Source organism: Peromyscus leucopus, chromosome 2 (assembly GCF_004664715.2).
Source record: "Peromyscus leucopus breed LL Stock chromosome 2, UCI_PerLeu_2.1, whole genome shotgun sequence".
In the NCBI taxonomy this organism is placed as follows: Eukaryota; Metazoa; Chordata; class Mammalia; order Rodentia; family Cricetidae; genus Peromyscus; species Peromyscus leucopus.
Window position 1 is genome coordinate 79,219,238 of NC_051064.1, and position 16,332 is coordinate 79,235,569.

Consider the following 16,332-nt stretch of genomic DNA (forward strand, 5'->3'; position numbering starts at 1 on the left):
GCCTTGGTAATAATATACACGGTTGAATTAGGAATTTTGAAATATGAATGAGTTTATAAAATGTTAATTAAACTAGATAATTTTTATATTTTTAGTGTTGTTTTATTTCTATAGATCATGTACTGAGATTCAAACTAGATCAGCAACATTTTTACTAAGGCTTAGTTTAAGATACCAATTGGGCAGCTGTAATTGGCACATGTATGGCATGTGAAATTCACTTGTTACAACTGTATGGTTTGTGCATATTCTACTCCTATAAAAATCAATCTCTTACAATATATTTGCATTCTTTATTAGCTATGTAATCACATATAATTATTCAAAATGAATACATTAATAGATTTATAGTAAGTTTAATAAAAATATATAGTAATGCTCCAGTCATAACCACAAACATTAGTTCATGGAATTTTAATTTTTTCTCTAAGGTAATATTTATATTTTCTATGAAAAGAAATAAAGTGATCAAATGAATCACTTTTCTAGTATTTCGTAGCTACTCTTTCCTATTGAAAGGCTACTTAAGTTTCTCATTATCCTATATGTTTTTCTGTAGTAACAAAGGAGAACTTAATTCCTGTCAGTCTTGGACATACTCTGAATGTAGCACATGCCAATCTTTTTGTTTTGGGGAAATATTTTACCAGTATTTCTATGCTAATATAAAAATTATGAAAAAAAGAAAAACTAAATATTCAAAGAGATGAAGACCAAGATATTTTAATGCCATAATGAAATGAATAATAATTTTATGACTATTTCCAGGGATAACATATTTTAATCATATGCCTATTCAATACAACTTAAATATTTTGAAAGATTTTAGTATGCTTATTAAAAAAGCAAGTTGCTCATTCATCTATTTATTAAATCAGTAAATATTTATTGAGTGTCTACATATGCCAAGCAATATGCCATGCTTGAGAATTCATGGTTGTAAAAGACAGACACATCCTCTCTGTCCCCATCTATTGTTAAAGATATTTGTTAATCACACACATATTTTTAATTCATACTGAGAAAAAAAATAAAGGTTGTCTGTTAAATAATGGGTTTATTCTGGGATGGGACTCAGGGAGGACTTGTGAGATGAAAGTCAACACAGCAAAAGTTAGACACAGAGCAAGGCCAGAAATATTCAGGCATAGTCACCCAAGGCCTGGAATATTAGTTTGTCATATAGCAAAGGGCAAGGAGAGTGTCAAAACTCAGGCCATAATCAGGGGTTGGGTATGATCATACCAATGTTAAGAGATTGCTAAAATTTAGGCCTTCAAACTAGGAAATATGGGATAATCTCGTTTTAATTAATTAATTTAATTAGAAATTAATTAAGAGATTGTGTCACTAAGTAGCCCAGGCTGGACTAGAACTTGTGACATTTCTGTGTCAGTTTCCTGAGAGCAGGGTTCACAGATGTGTACCACCAAGCACATATGAATGGGAAACTTGGCTCTATGAGCCACATTTCCATCTGCTCTAATCTATTACCTTCCTATACTGAACTCATTCTGTTTGAAGTCATCTTCTCTGTGACATTGATAATTACTTTGCCTCAGAATTATGAAGGGTACAAGGTAGTCTCTGTTTATGTAGCTTTCATAGTTTCTCTTCTTATTCTCTATTTGTTATCCATTGTAGATGATGCTCTCAGTGAGAAACTGACCTGGTATTACTGGTTTGCTCCCTACAGTTTCTATTCCCTCTTCCCTGAGGGAAGTGAGCTTGTCCTCCTCATATTCTCCTACTGACATTGCTGGGACTACTCATTTATTATAAGATTGGGCAGTAGAGTAAATACAGATACCCTGGATGAACTACAAAGCACTGAACAGGAACACATTAATTATTGGTGAATCCGTGCATGGAGTCAACAAAATCTGCTATTATAATTTTTCCCTAAGATGAAAATTATTGTAAAATAAAAGGAGGGGTTTATACATGGCTTTTGGCCCACTGTTTAATTTTTATAACTCTGCTGTAACCACGGCCTCATTGATAACTATTCCCACTAACTGAAGCTGCATGGGCTGCCAGTGAGTTTCTGTTATGATTTGACCATGCCTATTATGTAAATAACTGAGTGGGGAAACAACAGATGCTAAAGAGAACACAAGCTGTTTTTCAAAGCAGAGACCTCTGTATCATCTTCCAAGTGGGGATAGTAAGTAATTTCTACAGCATTAGAAGATTAACATAAGCAGGAAAATTAAAAACTATTGCACATCGTAATTTATATATCAGCATTCTAGCCTCACACTCCCTGTTTCTCATCTTGTCATTGTAGCAGATAGAGCAGAGTTGAAAATTGAATCTTCTCAGGAATTGTAAGATTTCTACATTTATGTTATAATCCTAGCCCTCATTATTTACACTCTTCTGGCTGCATAAAATGGGAACATCCATACATTCTGCAAAGAATAATTTTAACTCTCATTTCTTTTTAATTACTGATTCATTCCTACCAGCTTTTTATTCATTTATTCTTCAATATTCAAACGCAGCAGCACTTTTCTTAACAATCTGGTCACACGGAATCTGATCACAAGGAAATAAAAGCCTGAAATAAATGATATCTTGGGTGGCATAAATGAATATCAAACATAGGGAGGCACCCCAATGTGCATCTCATAGCTGTTGAGTGTGAATTCAGTTTGCTAGCAAGGAAAGACAAGAGCAGTATCTACTCCATAAGTGACCTGCAAACCAAATTACTTTGAGAAAAGTAGTGAAAGGTCAGATCCCATAACAGAAAGGGGAGCCATCTGAGTGCTAACTGGGCCAAATGCTCTTGTTAATTTTTAATGGCGCCTGATACTGTTACTCTTAAAATAAAGAAGTCAAAGTTTACGTTCTTGATAGTGGCCATTAAATGTTCTTATTAAGAAGCCAAAATTCATTTGCCCTCAGAGCACTGGTCTAAGAGTCAAGTATGTATCATTGATATATTTGTGGAGGTCTTCAATGGAACTGAATCATCTGTTAACATAATCTGAAATTGAAAATAGCAAGGGCATAGAGGAGTCAGGTTTGTTCACATTTGCATACAAGTGAAGAGAATCACAATCCCAGTATCACAGAACAGAGAACTTATGGTAAAATTACTTTAGACATTGAGTGTTTCTGGCCACTTATTTAATTAAACACACTAATATTTTAGGAAGATTCCTTTTCATCACAGATAATCCAAACCAAGGACTTGGATGCACAGAAGAGTCCACATTTAACCTACCCAGGGCCTCCTAACACATAATTTAAGGTAAGACTTAAAAATGAATGTATGTCTTTTCACATTAATTGAAGCAGGAGAAACACATTGTATTTAAATTCCGGGAAACCTTAGATAATGTGTCTGACACTCAGGCATCTTAAGTTTCATAATTTGTGCAAAGCTATTTTGTGAAGTAGGCTAAACCTGATTAGTCAGTTTGATGAAGTTCCCATGTGAAGTACAAGAAATCATTTCCTGACAATGGGGATGGAGGAGGGAGCTCTGGGCTTCTTGCTGTGTTACTTTTATTATGTTGGAAAAGCCAGGAACTCTGGATTTAAAACAACCTACAACAAGTACATCACAATCACTAGCCCCTTTGCCTCCTTTCTCTTTCTCCTGTTGCATGTTTCTGTTTTGTTGCTGGGGCCCTGGATGTTTCTGGTGTCTTGAGGTACGGATTACTTTAGAGGCAGGTATTGTATCAAGGCAAGTTCTTGGTGAGTTGGGTGGGCTGTTCCCAGTTTTACTGGTGTCCAGTTCAGAGGAAGTTCGTGCAGTTGCTCTCTTTGTTCTTTTTCCAGTCTGGTTCTTCTCCTCACCCTTCTTTCTTCCTAGGTAGTAAGAATGTTTTTGCATTGATATCCACCATTTTGCATTCGGGGTTACTCTCGGGTCATAATTCTAAGGCAGTTACTTCTTCTTCTTCTTCTTCTTCTTCTTCTTCTTCTTCTTCTTCTTCTTCTTCTTCTTCTTCTTCTTCTTCTCCTTCTCCTTCTCCTTCTCCTTCTCCTTCTCCTTCTCCTTCTCCTTCATCTTCATCTTCATCTCCTCCTCCTCTTCTTCTTCCTCCTCCTCTTCCTTTTTTCATTTCTTCTTCCAAAGCTCCTTGTTCTTGCTCTTTAGGTTGATATTCTCCAGTACTTTTCTCACCCCTCTTTTAGATGTATGAACCACCAAGAGAATTTTCAAGAGCCTTAATGTCTACTTTTAAACATCTACTATCTGCTGAAGGCAAGCATTTACTAAAGGCCTCTGCTTTCACTGGGTCCATAAGCAAGTAAGCAAAAATAACACTAGCTAGGGTATAAATATCTTTTGGATTTTGTTTCCTTAGCTGTTCTAGGTCAGTAATTGCCTTTTACTTCCATATTTGAGCTTAAAGATTGCAATTTCTCTTATCAAGGACAAATTAGCATAGAATAAGGGTTGATGGCTTTGATACCACTGGATGGCTGTGTGAAAAGCTCAATGGCACCACCAATATCTTCTTTGTGGCTATACATGATCACTAAAACAGGTACCATATCTGGTTTACGATTTAACTTCTCTGTTCTTCTAAATATTAGACAGGCTTTGGAAATATTACCTCCAGAAAATTCAACTGTAACATGGTGAGCTAGATTTCAACTGTATTTTCTGGATGTTGGTCAGAAAATTCCTGAAGCAACACTATTGTTTTTGAATGTTGTTTTTCATGGAAGAGATGGGAGCTTGGATTAACACAGGCAGGAGATACTCAGGATGTTGGGACTTCAAGTTGGCAGATATTTTTGTGGCATTTTTCTGCCTGGTGTGTATAGATAACAAGCAAAGCTTTGTTAAACTGTTTTAATTGCAATTGTTTCCTCGAAAGCTTAAACTCTACTTCTGCATTGGTTAATTTCACTTTCTTTCTTGCAGTTAAAAACACTTTGGTCCTTATTAATGATAATGAGGCTATTTGCAATTAGGACCAGAAATACTACATCTGTTGGCTTTAGTTTTATTATCTTGTAAAGTCGCAGATCCTGTTCTGTATGACCCTGAAACTATAGGAAGTAACCATTTGACCATGAATGATAGGCAGTTTTTCTCCCTCCTCACTGTTGGAATTCAGATTTCGTGCCAGAAATGGATAGTCGATAGTTGTTGCTTTGGATGCCAGGGGTGCCCAGAATATTCACATTTATTGTGTTTGGAGGCTTCTGTGAAACAGTGTAAAATCATTATGCTTCTTATTCTTTTTTGCTTACTTAAATTTCTTATTCATTTCTTGCCTACTTAAAAAAAAGCAAGCCTGGGTAAAAAAAAATCACAAAACACAAAGAATTGTAGCATGCTTTTCAAAGTTAATAAAAGTACTCCAGTGTTTCCATTATCAAAGAACATGATTCATTTTACAAATGCTTCATGACTATTCTGTGCAGCATGATGGCCATTAACTAATGTGGTTAAGGACAGTGTGACAATTTGACTTCAGTGATGGAAGACCTGAATTTGCAATTGAATTGCTGTGTGATATAAAGGTAAAGTAAATATACTTTGGTTCATGAAAGCTTAGTAAAAAACAAGTAATATTTCTCATGATTAGGTTTTTATTTGATTTCATGTTGAAGTTTAAATGTATTTCAATAAACAAAATTTATGTTTAAAATAATCTCATCTATTCTTTTTACTTTTTATTGCAGTGGCTAGGAAATCTTAACTAACATACAGGATTCATTTCTATTGGGAGTGCTTACACATAAATTTTACTCTCTGATCTCCATTTCTCTCTGTTTCTGTTTCCATCTTTGTCATTTTTCTACCCCTGAGCCATTACCAAACCATTTGAAGGAAGATGATTATCATAAATGAATCAACACTGTACTACTAATAAAATGAAAGAAAAGTTAAGCTCTGAAAGGCAACAAAATGCCAAATGGCTAAGATACCTTAATTATGGTAATGGTACATTAAGGTTATGAGCTGAAGTCTTCAGATGGCATGATTTGTACTCAAATTAATCATTTGATATTACTTACTATGTCATTATCATGTGTTGGGATGAGATTCCAAACACATTCTAGATGACATCTCATAATCATCACCTATGGCTCTGACTCATGATCATATCTTCTTTAGCTGCAGCCTTCAACTGATTAAATTGAATGATGAATTGATCAAATTAACTTTCCTATTTTATTTGATAAGTGATACTTTTTCTCACATAATACCCATTAATTGATAATGTTCTGTAATGGGGAAGCCTTGAGCAAATCATTCCTTTGGACTATATGGATGGAAGCATGCTTCATTTCTGCAAGTACTTTGGAGCCTACAGGGGCATTGATGGTTTGAAATCTGAATTGTTGAGATGGACCCCAAATCATTAAACCTCAACTATGCTGCCATGAGATTTCTGTGTGTAGTAATGCCCAAAACATATTTTTTAAAAGAATCCTGTATTTTATTTACCCACAGATAACATAGAAATAATGGTTAAAAAACACAGTGCACAGGTGTTTGCAACCTTGAGTCATGTCTCAACTCCTTCTTTACTCGTGAGAATTTTCAAAGGCTCTTTAGCTCTGGAAGTCCACATTTTTCATCTCTAAAGTAGAAATTATAAGAAAGCTCCATGTGTTGGAATGCCATTAAGAATGATGGGACATTATATATGAAGCACTTGGACAAATGCCTGTCACATAGGAGGTGATCACTGTAACACTGTACACAGTCACTGTAACTATCACTATTTCCTGTCATTGTTAGATTTCCGGGCAGTGAAAAGTGGAAAGTCAAGATGAGCTGCTCACTAGCAGAGAGTGATCACCTTCCCACATCTGTCTCAGATGGAGTTGATTCCTACCAAAATAGCAAGGAAGAAGACACAGCAGAGCACCCAGGCCATTATGGACTATCCATACCTAAGCCTAGATTAGGCATTTCTTACAGTATTGTGCAGACAAACTCAGAGAGTACCTCAGAGGGACCCTGACTTCCCTGTCACTGAGAAAGAGTCTCTACAACCTTCAGTGAGGCACACTGGACCTGAGTGAAAAAAGAAGGTCCTTTCTGATGAGTCAATCAGGCCATAGCTGCAGTAAAATGTGGAAAGGCAGCAGGTGAGACAGAAAAGTTCATCTAGAAAAAAAAAAAAGGAATGAATACTTCTTGTGGGTTACTGGAAGCCAGAACACAAAGCATATAAGAAGCCAAAAGAAGATAAATGAAAATGGGCAATGTGCTGCTTTTTGATGGAAAATAACAAAGCTTAAAAGGACAGATCAGCAACATGTAAGATGTTTAGCGCTTGATGGTGCCACATATTTTAGGAAATAAATACCTTTATATTTTGCCCATTAATTGTTGGAGTCTTCTCAAGGAGGAACTCAACAACATCTATTGAACTCTAACATAGGTACATATAAATTTAATCAACCCCCTTTTAGAATTTTTCGCATAGAATGAGTGGGATTTAAAAGTACCTGGAGGAATTCAACATAGAAAATCAGTGCAAATGCCCTGTGGTTGATGCCACAGTTGCCTGTGGGAAGTTGTGGTAGTGCCTGCAATGGCAAGGGTTTGTGGTAGGAAGACAGAGTATGAGAGGTAAGGCAGAAGCCCATATAGATCAGGGCTTTGCTCATTTAATTTGATTTCCAGTAGAAAGCAAACACTAAGCCCAATTGCAAATATTTTACTAATCAGTCAGTAAAGGTCTTGCCATACAAGCATGAAGGGAGGACCTCAGTCTGATTATCAGAATTTATTTAACAAAGCCAGGAATGATGGTAAATCCTTGTAATTACGACTGTAAAGACAGAGATGGGCAGATTTCTGGGCTTGATGGTTAATCAGCCTAGAAACATTGGGAAGTCTCAGGCTAATGAGAGCCCATGGCTCTCCCATGGAACAACACACCTGATGTTCTCTTGTTTCTATACACAGATGTATACACACCTGAACACAAACATGCGCTCATGTACACATGAACCTACATATACACAAAACATAAATTAATAAAACCTAAGATCACTCTGGATAAGCCCAGAGAATACATTAGGGGTGTGATTGGGAAGGACAAGTGTGAGAGATTCTGGAAAGAAATCTGTGAAAAGCTAAATCAGAGATGTTTTTTGTGATGGGCATCAGAAATCCACCTCAGGGTGTAAAACAATAACTATTTTTCTTGAAAGGAAAGGAAGGCTTTCACATGATCTAAAAGGCCTCACATCAGAGATTTCTAAACCATTGAACATCATCAACCTTATGATTGTAAGAGAGGTTGCTCCCCACCCCCAGTTGGTACAGGACACACCCAGACACTAAATTTTCGGTATAAAGGAGATTTATTACCCCAGAGGGGCAAGCATGGGGCAGGGGTGGGGTTGTGGGGTGGTGGTGGTGGTGGTGTTTTAAAGGCAGACAGTAACAAGCAAGCAAGCAGGTGTTTTTGAGGAGAAAAAAGGGGAGTCTGTGCTAGGGTGATGTGCTCAATCCTGATTGGATGAGTTAGCCAAATAATGAATTTCAATTGTTGGACCTTGGTGTTTTTTGTCAGGATTGAATCAGTGGCCAAATAAGGGAATAGACCTTGGGGACTAGCTTTAGGAATGTAGTCTTAATGGTTTTTAGCGAGGGAGAGGGAGAGGAAGTAAAGGGCAAAGCCTATCAACACCATTTTCATCATGCTCAGGCCTCCTAGAGCCAGCCCTTCAATAATCCCACCATAGTCTCCTATGTTTTGGCAACACAGATGCTTGTCTATGTCTTTATTTTCCTTTCTTTCCCTCAGTACGTCTGTACATTCTTCTTCTCCTCCCTCCCTCCCTCCCTCCCTCCCTCCCTCCCTCTATCCATCCCTAGCTCTTCTCCCTGTCTCTCTTCTCTCTCTTTGTAGATGACCTCTAAATAATTCACTCAGGAAGTTGGGAGATTGGCAACAGATCCATATGTAAGTCATTTGTTTTAACAAAAGGAGAATGAACAAAAACTAGCAACATTTTGTACAGCAGTGATGAGGAACTGAAAGAAAGGTGAGTTCTTACCAGTGGAAGCTCTGTTAGCTCATGGGTAGGCTGCTGGACAACTCTAGCCAGAGACACAGTGGGATAGTAGTCACTGGGAGTATGACTCTACTAATAGCCCTCTAAAAGGGAAAAAGAAAAGCTAGAACTTTAAATTAATTGGTTTTCATTACTGATCATTTATCAATTATCAATTTGGTCTGCAATATTTACCTTTTATTGAAAATGGATTTCATCTCAGATCATGAAATCAGTTAACAATGACAAAGTGCCATAAAGGAGTGGGTTGTTTCTTCCACTCTGGGATTTGAGAGTCAAACTCAGGTTGTGAGGTTTGTGAAACAAGAACATTTACCTATTGAGCCCTCTTGCTGGCTGACTGCTAACAATTTTTAACATCATTCTATGGAATGCTTGCTATTCTCAAATGTTGTTTTTTGTGTTTTGCTACAAAGAATAAAAATCACAAGTGAAATTTAACTAAAGAATTATGAGTCATGCCATGGTAAAAATGAGATGACTCTTTTTTATCATTCTGCGACTGAAAATCTGTAGATTTTTGCCTAAAGGGTTGTGAACGACAAAGCTTTTGGGGCTAGAAGAAGGAAAGTCAGAGAAGCAGATTTTTTCCTCCTCTTATTTCCATTGTTTTCCAGCTCAGGAAGCTTCAAATGAAGAATAAGAAAGCATGAAACCTTGCAAGATGAAATGATGAGTTAGTCCGTCTATCTTTCCCAGCACTGACATCCGCACAGTCAGCAGATGGAATGTTTCTACCAGGAACCAGATCTTGCATTATTTCTCTCTCTACAATTTCCTGATGCCTTCCAAAGACCATCTCACTGTCATTCCAGGGCTCAGGAGCTTACTTGCAGGTTTTCTTGGGTAAACATGGTTTCATAAGGAAACCCAGAGTTGTTGGGAGCACAACTTGGAACTTTAAAGCCTGAAATGGCTTCATTCACACATGTATTTAGATCACTATGCTTTTTACTCCTCAAATGAAAATTCTGAGATGTAGGTCAGGTTTTGAGAGGAATTTGGATGCCAACCATGAATAATGCCATTAGAGTTGGAAAAGACAACTCATGAACTCTACACATCAGATGGTATCAAATGAGATACATGGGATTAAAGGTTCTCTGAGGCTATTCAACAGGCCCACTTGATTTGTGGCACAAATATGACTTAAATCATAAAATTATCAGTTTGTCCTTTCTGATGTGGGGGAAAAACTAGAAAATGAATTTTGTACCCCATTAACTAACTAGAAATGAGCCAGAGTGCCCCTTCTTTATCATACACTTCTTTTAAGCACTGGCAAGGAGTGTTTATAAGGCTATTATCCTTCAAAAGTCTATCTACCATCAAAATGATAAATGTCGTCTGACAAAACAAATATTTCAACATGAATTATTTTAAACCTTTTCATGCATGACCCATTATGTAAGATATAGAGTATGGTGTTAGCTACTCCTAGGAGTCTGACACTGAACTGACATGCTGGGTGGAATCCTCCCCTGCAGCTGTCATATAGTAAAAGCCTGGTGCAGTAGAAACAGTACAGTCCTATCTTTCTCTTCCCTTCTTCTTCTTCAGTACTCTGCATTATGGCTTCCACAGTCAAGACTCTTTACAATTAGCTCTTTAATGATCTATAATTATGAACACATCACCATTTAAAGGAACATTTACAAGTTGTTAGCTGACTGACTGCCCTGAATACTTAGAAACAGCTGAACAACTTGATCTTCTTGACACTGCCTTTACTCTGGTACTCATATGCAATTGGAATTTGGCTCTAATTTCTTACATTAATCACATCTTTTACCATCTCTCACTAAATGGTACTGTCAATGAAATGCAGGACCTTTTTTCTTGTTTCCATCAACATATACTCAGCACTTACTATAAGAAAGAGCTGGTTGTACACTGGATACTCTGGGAAACTTTGCATATGTAAATTCAGGTAGCATTTACCATGTCATATAGAAATGATGTTCCTATATTGGTCTTATCCCAAATGTTATGCTTGCAAATGACAAGAAAAAATGCAACTCTTCTCCCAAGTCCAAGATGTGACTTCTAAAATGTAGCTAAATTTTGTCATGTCATGCTTAATGCGAGTAATGTTTCAGCATCCTCAAAACATGATTTAGTCAGTCCTTCAATACTTTGTGAGATGCAGAAGATTTTCTTATTTACAAGTAGATGAGGCAGTAGAAAGTTCACAAATATTAAATAAAACTATGTTCTCTAACAGTAGATACTGGAAAAGTGAATAAACACTAACTGGAGGCTAGAAATTTCTCAATAAGATAATGGACCCCACCCCTGATTCCTTTAGGGATGTACTGTCTTAAGAGTGTAGTCATATTTCAGTAAGTTCAGATCTACAGAAGGCCTGTGTCCATAGGTACTCATCTATATGTGCTTTGCTTCCTTATCTGATTTAATGGGGGAATATTTTAAGCTAACCTATTTGTTTCAGCAACTAGGGCTGCAGAGTTGACTTAGCGGTTAAAAGCATTTGCTGTTCTTACAGAGGACCCAGGTTCAGTTTGCAGAACCTACATGGTGGTTCACAACCATCTGTAACTTCAGTTCCAAAGGATGGAACAACCTCCTCAGACATCCTCTGACACTGTACACATGGGATACACATGCATATACAAAGCAAAACACTCATACAAACAATAAAATAAATAATTCTAAAAATAAAAAATATTATATATTTTCCCTTTGCTAAGTAAAAATGTATAAACATCATTGAGACAATACCCTGCTATGCAGCTCTCTATAGCTGCCCTTCATGATTAGTAACAGCAAACCGTGGATGACAATCATATGGATCTATACACTACATAGACATCCTTCTGTAGCCATTAATCACCTCTAGATTTCTTATAACACTAACACACTGTACATAGATATTATATTGTATGGTTTATGGAAGAATGACAAGAAAATAGGAACCTATGCATGCTCAAAACAAACATACTTCTTCATAAGCATTTCCATCTGTAGTTGTTTGAATTCACAAGTAAGAAATGCATATATGTAGCCAGATGACTGTATGCAGGTTTTTCTTTATACAGTTTTAGCAGTTGCAGACCTTGGGTTTGGTTTCTGAACTTGAAACTCCAGAGATACTGATAAAATCTGGTTTAAAACTTTCAATCTGTAACCTATACTATAAGATGAGAAAATAAAAGTTTATTAATTGTTTACTTGGCCTAAATGATAACAATGATAGAATGATAGCTTAATAAATTTTTCCAAGCAGGAATTCACCTAAGAGAAAAGAGAAAAACCATCAAATGTGATGTCATAAACTCTGAAGTTAGAAGCACACCAAGGTTTGTAGAAATGACCCTTACTTTACATCTGTTTTCAGAATGTCTGTTAATCAATATGATCTTATGATTTCTTCTCTATCTACTGATTCAGAACCAGGATTTATTTAGAATTTCCCTCCATCATGTACCCATCGAGAAGGAAATTGCAGACCTTAGGAACCAATTAGAGCTTAACTCTCCTCCTCCTGACCATCCCTCAGCAGCTGTTCCCAGAGAAAGCTGGAAAGAGCTCAAAGAAAAGCTGCTTTGGAACAGACTCGCCTGGAACTCATAGACCCAGCTAAAGCTGTCCTGCCAGCCATTCTGGCATCTCTTGGAGTGGTGATTCCATTTAGCCTGAGTGCGGTGTTCTGTGTCGGGTGCTAAGAAGAATTTAGTTCGTCAATTAGACACGGTTTGTACCCTCAGGAATCTCACAATGTAGTACAGGAAACAAGATAAACAGTCAATTAAGAGAAAGTAGATACACATGTACACATAAAAATATTGATTTAGTTTGAGGAAAAGGAGGGTCTTGATTAACATGCTCATCAAGGAAGTCTTGCATATCAGACTTTATGGACTATACCAGAAAGGGGAGTCTCTGTGTGCCAAGATGTAAGGGCTGCTTGTCAGGAACAGGTTCCCCCTTCCTTCTTCCCCTTCTTCCCTATGCTCCCCTTTTCTGTCTCTTTCCTTCTGTCTCCTTCTTCTTCATTTCCTTCTTTTCTTCTTTCTTTCTTCCCAAAGACCCAGGTCAAAGAAAAACTAATTTAAATTCAAGGACTGAGAAAGCCTTCCAGAGGATCTGCCCTTTGAGACTTTGGATGATATCTTAGGATATACTCATTGGTTGTCACATGAACTGAGATTAGCCTATTTATGATATACTGTGTCTGTCCTTAGGTCTTTACATGTCAAAGGAATTAGTTCAATATATTTTCTCTTTTTCATCAAAACCATCATTTGAACAAGTTAATAACTGCTATAAAGGAAAGTTAAACTTTGTATTTGTTTTACTAAATACTGTATTTGTACCTAATTTGTGGTTGTTCCCAAGCTCTATTTTGATTTAGGATGGTGTGCAGGGAGAGTAGCTATCTAGACATTGCAGAATCACAGCCGTACCCTGGGAAATCCTAGAGAACATCCTAAGACCCCTTCACAGTCCTCTCCAGTACCTCTGTGCTCCCCTCATCCTGGTAGGGTAAGATAATTCCACATCCCTTGAACAAATAATGCAGTCCATATCTTTAGATGTCTGTAATGTCTTTCTCTTCTTTTATTTTACTTTCCAACATTTATGGTATTAAATTTCTCTCTTTTACTTTTTGAATCTAATCAGAGGTTGTTTGCTTTCCCATGTAGTGAGGGGAACCAGGGGGGAAGACACAGATGGCACTGCTCGCAAAAAGAAAACTGAGAAATTACACATACATCTCTCAGCTTCATGGCAAATGTGATGCCAAGATTCTTGGGTAAAATGTGCAGTGTGATACAGGCTGAGGCATACTGGAGAGGGTGAGGCCAGCCCATGGAGGGCAGCACAGTAAATCTCTGTGGGCCGATCCAACCGCAGAACATGTGAGCTCTTAAACTCTGGCAGCTATTTTCTTTTTTCCTTATGGAGTTTTTGACCTCTCTTGTACACTGAGATAGGTTTCATCTGGTTAGAACGTGTGTCATATTTAAACTTCCTTTAGATCTGTGGAGTCGAAGTGAAAAAAAGATAAAAATAAACCTAGCACAGTCCATAACACACTGAAATGATGCTGGGGTGGGAGAGGGGCAGTAATTGTGCCCAGATAATGTTGTCATACTTTGTAAAGCCTTTAATGCTGGAATTTATTTATTAATGATGCATGGGTTATTACCTACCATCTGTCTTGTGTTAGCAGTGGGCTGTTTCAGATTATGGTAATGTGTTTCTGATTTGAGTTGTGTTGAAAGCCAGAACAAGGCATCTCATGTGCAGTCCTCTTTGAGGCCTGCTGTTTTCAATTCCTCTTCACAGAAAGAGCTTTTATTTGATTTGTTATGGGGATTTTTTTTCTTCTGTTGCCAAAACAGCTGCAAGCCTGGAAGGGAATAAGACACAGAGCCACATCAAACTTGTTAGCTTGTAAAGGAGAGAGAGAGAAGAGAGAGAGAGAGAGAGAGAGAGAGAGAGAGAGAGAGAGAGAGAGAGAGAGAGAGAGAGAATGGATTATTACAACAGCAACAAATGTGGGAGAGGAGGCAGAAAAGGAACAGGCATAATTTGCAGTTTATGCACTGTATTTTGAATTGCATTGTATTTGACTGATACACCAAATAGAACCACTTTCTTTTGGTTATTTTTAACATACAAATAATAAATACAAGTCTTCAATGAGCTGGCTCCCCTTCTAACCATTAAGGAGAAAATCCAATGCTTTTTGCTTTGATATATTTTAATTACTTGTTCATAGATAGAGAAAAAGGAATTACCTAACAGTAGCCTCTCCTTACCTACTGTGCATATTTGCCCTGATAGGGTTCTTTGTCTCTTGAGTCTCCCTGTTATTTCAGGGTAACAGTGCTGATGGAATGCTTTGAATCTTCCCTGCTTGACGTGGTCACCACGAGCTACACATGTTATTAGATATGTGGCCAGAATTACTAAATCTTGTTAAGTTTACGTCATTTTTAATTAATTTAAATTTAAGTAAGAACATGAGCCACTATTTCAAGACTAGAATTCTAGGATTAAAAAGTGATAGAATTTTCTGCTACAGCCTCAAAGCTGTGTGATTAGAACTTAACTTCAACCAAAGGAATTTGTTTGAAGACTTTCCTCTGACATAGCCTTGGAAGTTGGCAGCAGTAAACCTTTTTTTTCACAAGGCCAATGACAGGATCTTCCTTGAAACACATCCATAAATGCTTCTGTCTAAGGAAATACTGTTTTATTTTTAAAAAAATGTTTCTTATGGCAAAGAAATAGCTGTCAAGAACTGTAGCTAGCCAGGTGGTGGTGGTGCATGCCTTTAATCCCAGCACCCGCGAGGCAGAGCCAGATCCCTGTGAGTTTGAGGACAGCCTGGTCTACAGAGCGAGCTCCAGGACAGACAGGCAACAAAATTACACAAAGAAACCCTGTCTTGAAAACCCAAAAACTTAAAAAAAAAACTGTAACCAGAACTGTCAAGCATTAACAATTATTTTAAATACAGTCTATTTATAAAATATAATGAGTTCACAGAAAAGCCCCAAACTATCTGAAACTCACTTTGTTCCAACAGACCCTTTGTTCATACACTATCTATATTTTATCTAATCAAATTTTTTTTCAGATTACATTTATTAAAACATAGAAGCATATTTTTTGATTACTTTTGTTGTTATTATAGATCTGCCTTTCCATAGCTCCTTGGTTCATAGAAAAGCAACTCTAGAGAGAGATGTTGAAATAAAAAGATATGACATGGCAAGATGTGTACTTCCCATTTTGTGATGATGACTCTGTCACCTATATGCACATAAATCTCTTTCTCACCTACACATGAAGAATATGGAATTATGCACACAAATTATAGCTAGTGTAGTATATAACTAATATGAGTGTACTTTCTGTATATTTTTTTCTATGAGATGCAGAAACTATAGCAAAGTCTGATAGCTAATGGCCGTGAGATGCATGTGAGTGGCAGTTTAGCAAAGCCATCTTTTGTAACTAAGCAAAGTTAGATTGTGAATGAAAGAATGAATTGTTGTCAATTTAAGATTTACTGAGATTTATCAGATGCATTAGCCAAATGACATCTTAGTAAAATAAGTAGTTAGTAAGCCATAGTACCCACCAAGGGCCTGCTTGCTCAGTGCTCTGACCTGAGCCCTGCCATCCAGAGCCTTCCTTCCAACAGTCTGCCAGAGTTACACATATTTAGAGAAAATAAAGTGAGACATTTCCTCTAATTACAAGGCCAATTCATATATGCTTATTTTGAAAATGTAGAATTGTCATAAAGATTAAATTTTTATCTAA

The 16,332-nt window shown here is 37.0% G+C and overlaps 1 pseudogene; it reads right to left on the reverse strand.

The window, feature by feature from the left end:
• LOC114696281 overlaps positions 1–16,332 on the reverse strand; it is a 32,519-nt pseudogene that overhangs the window by 7,097 nt on the left and 9,090 nt on the right.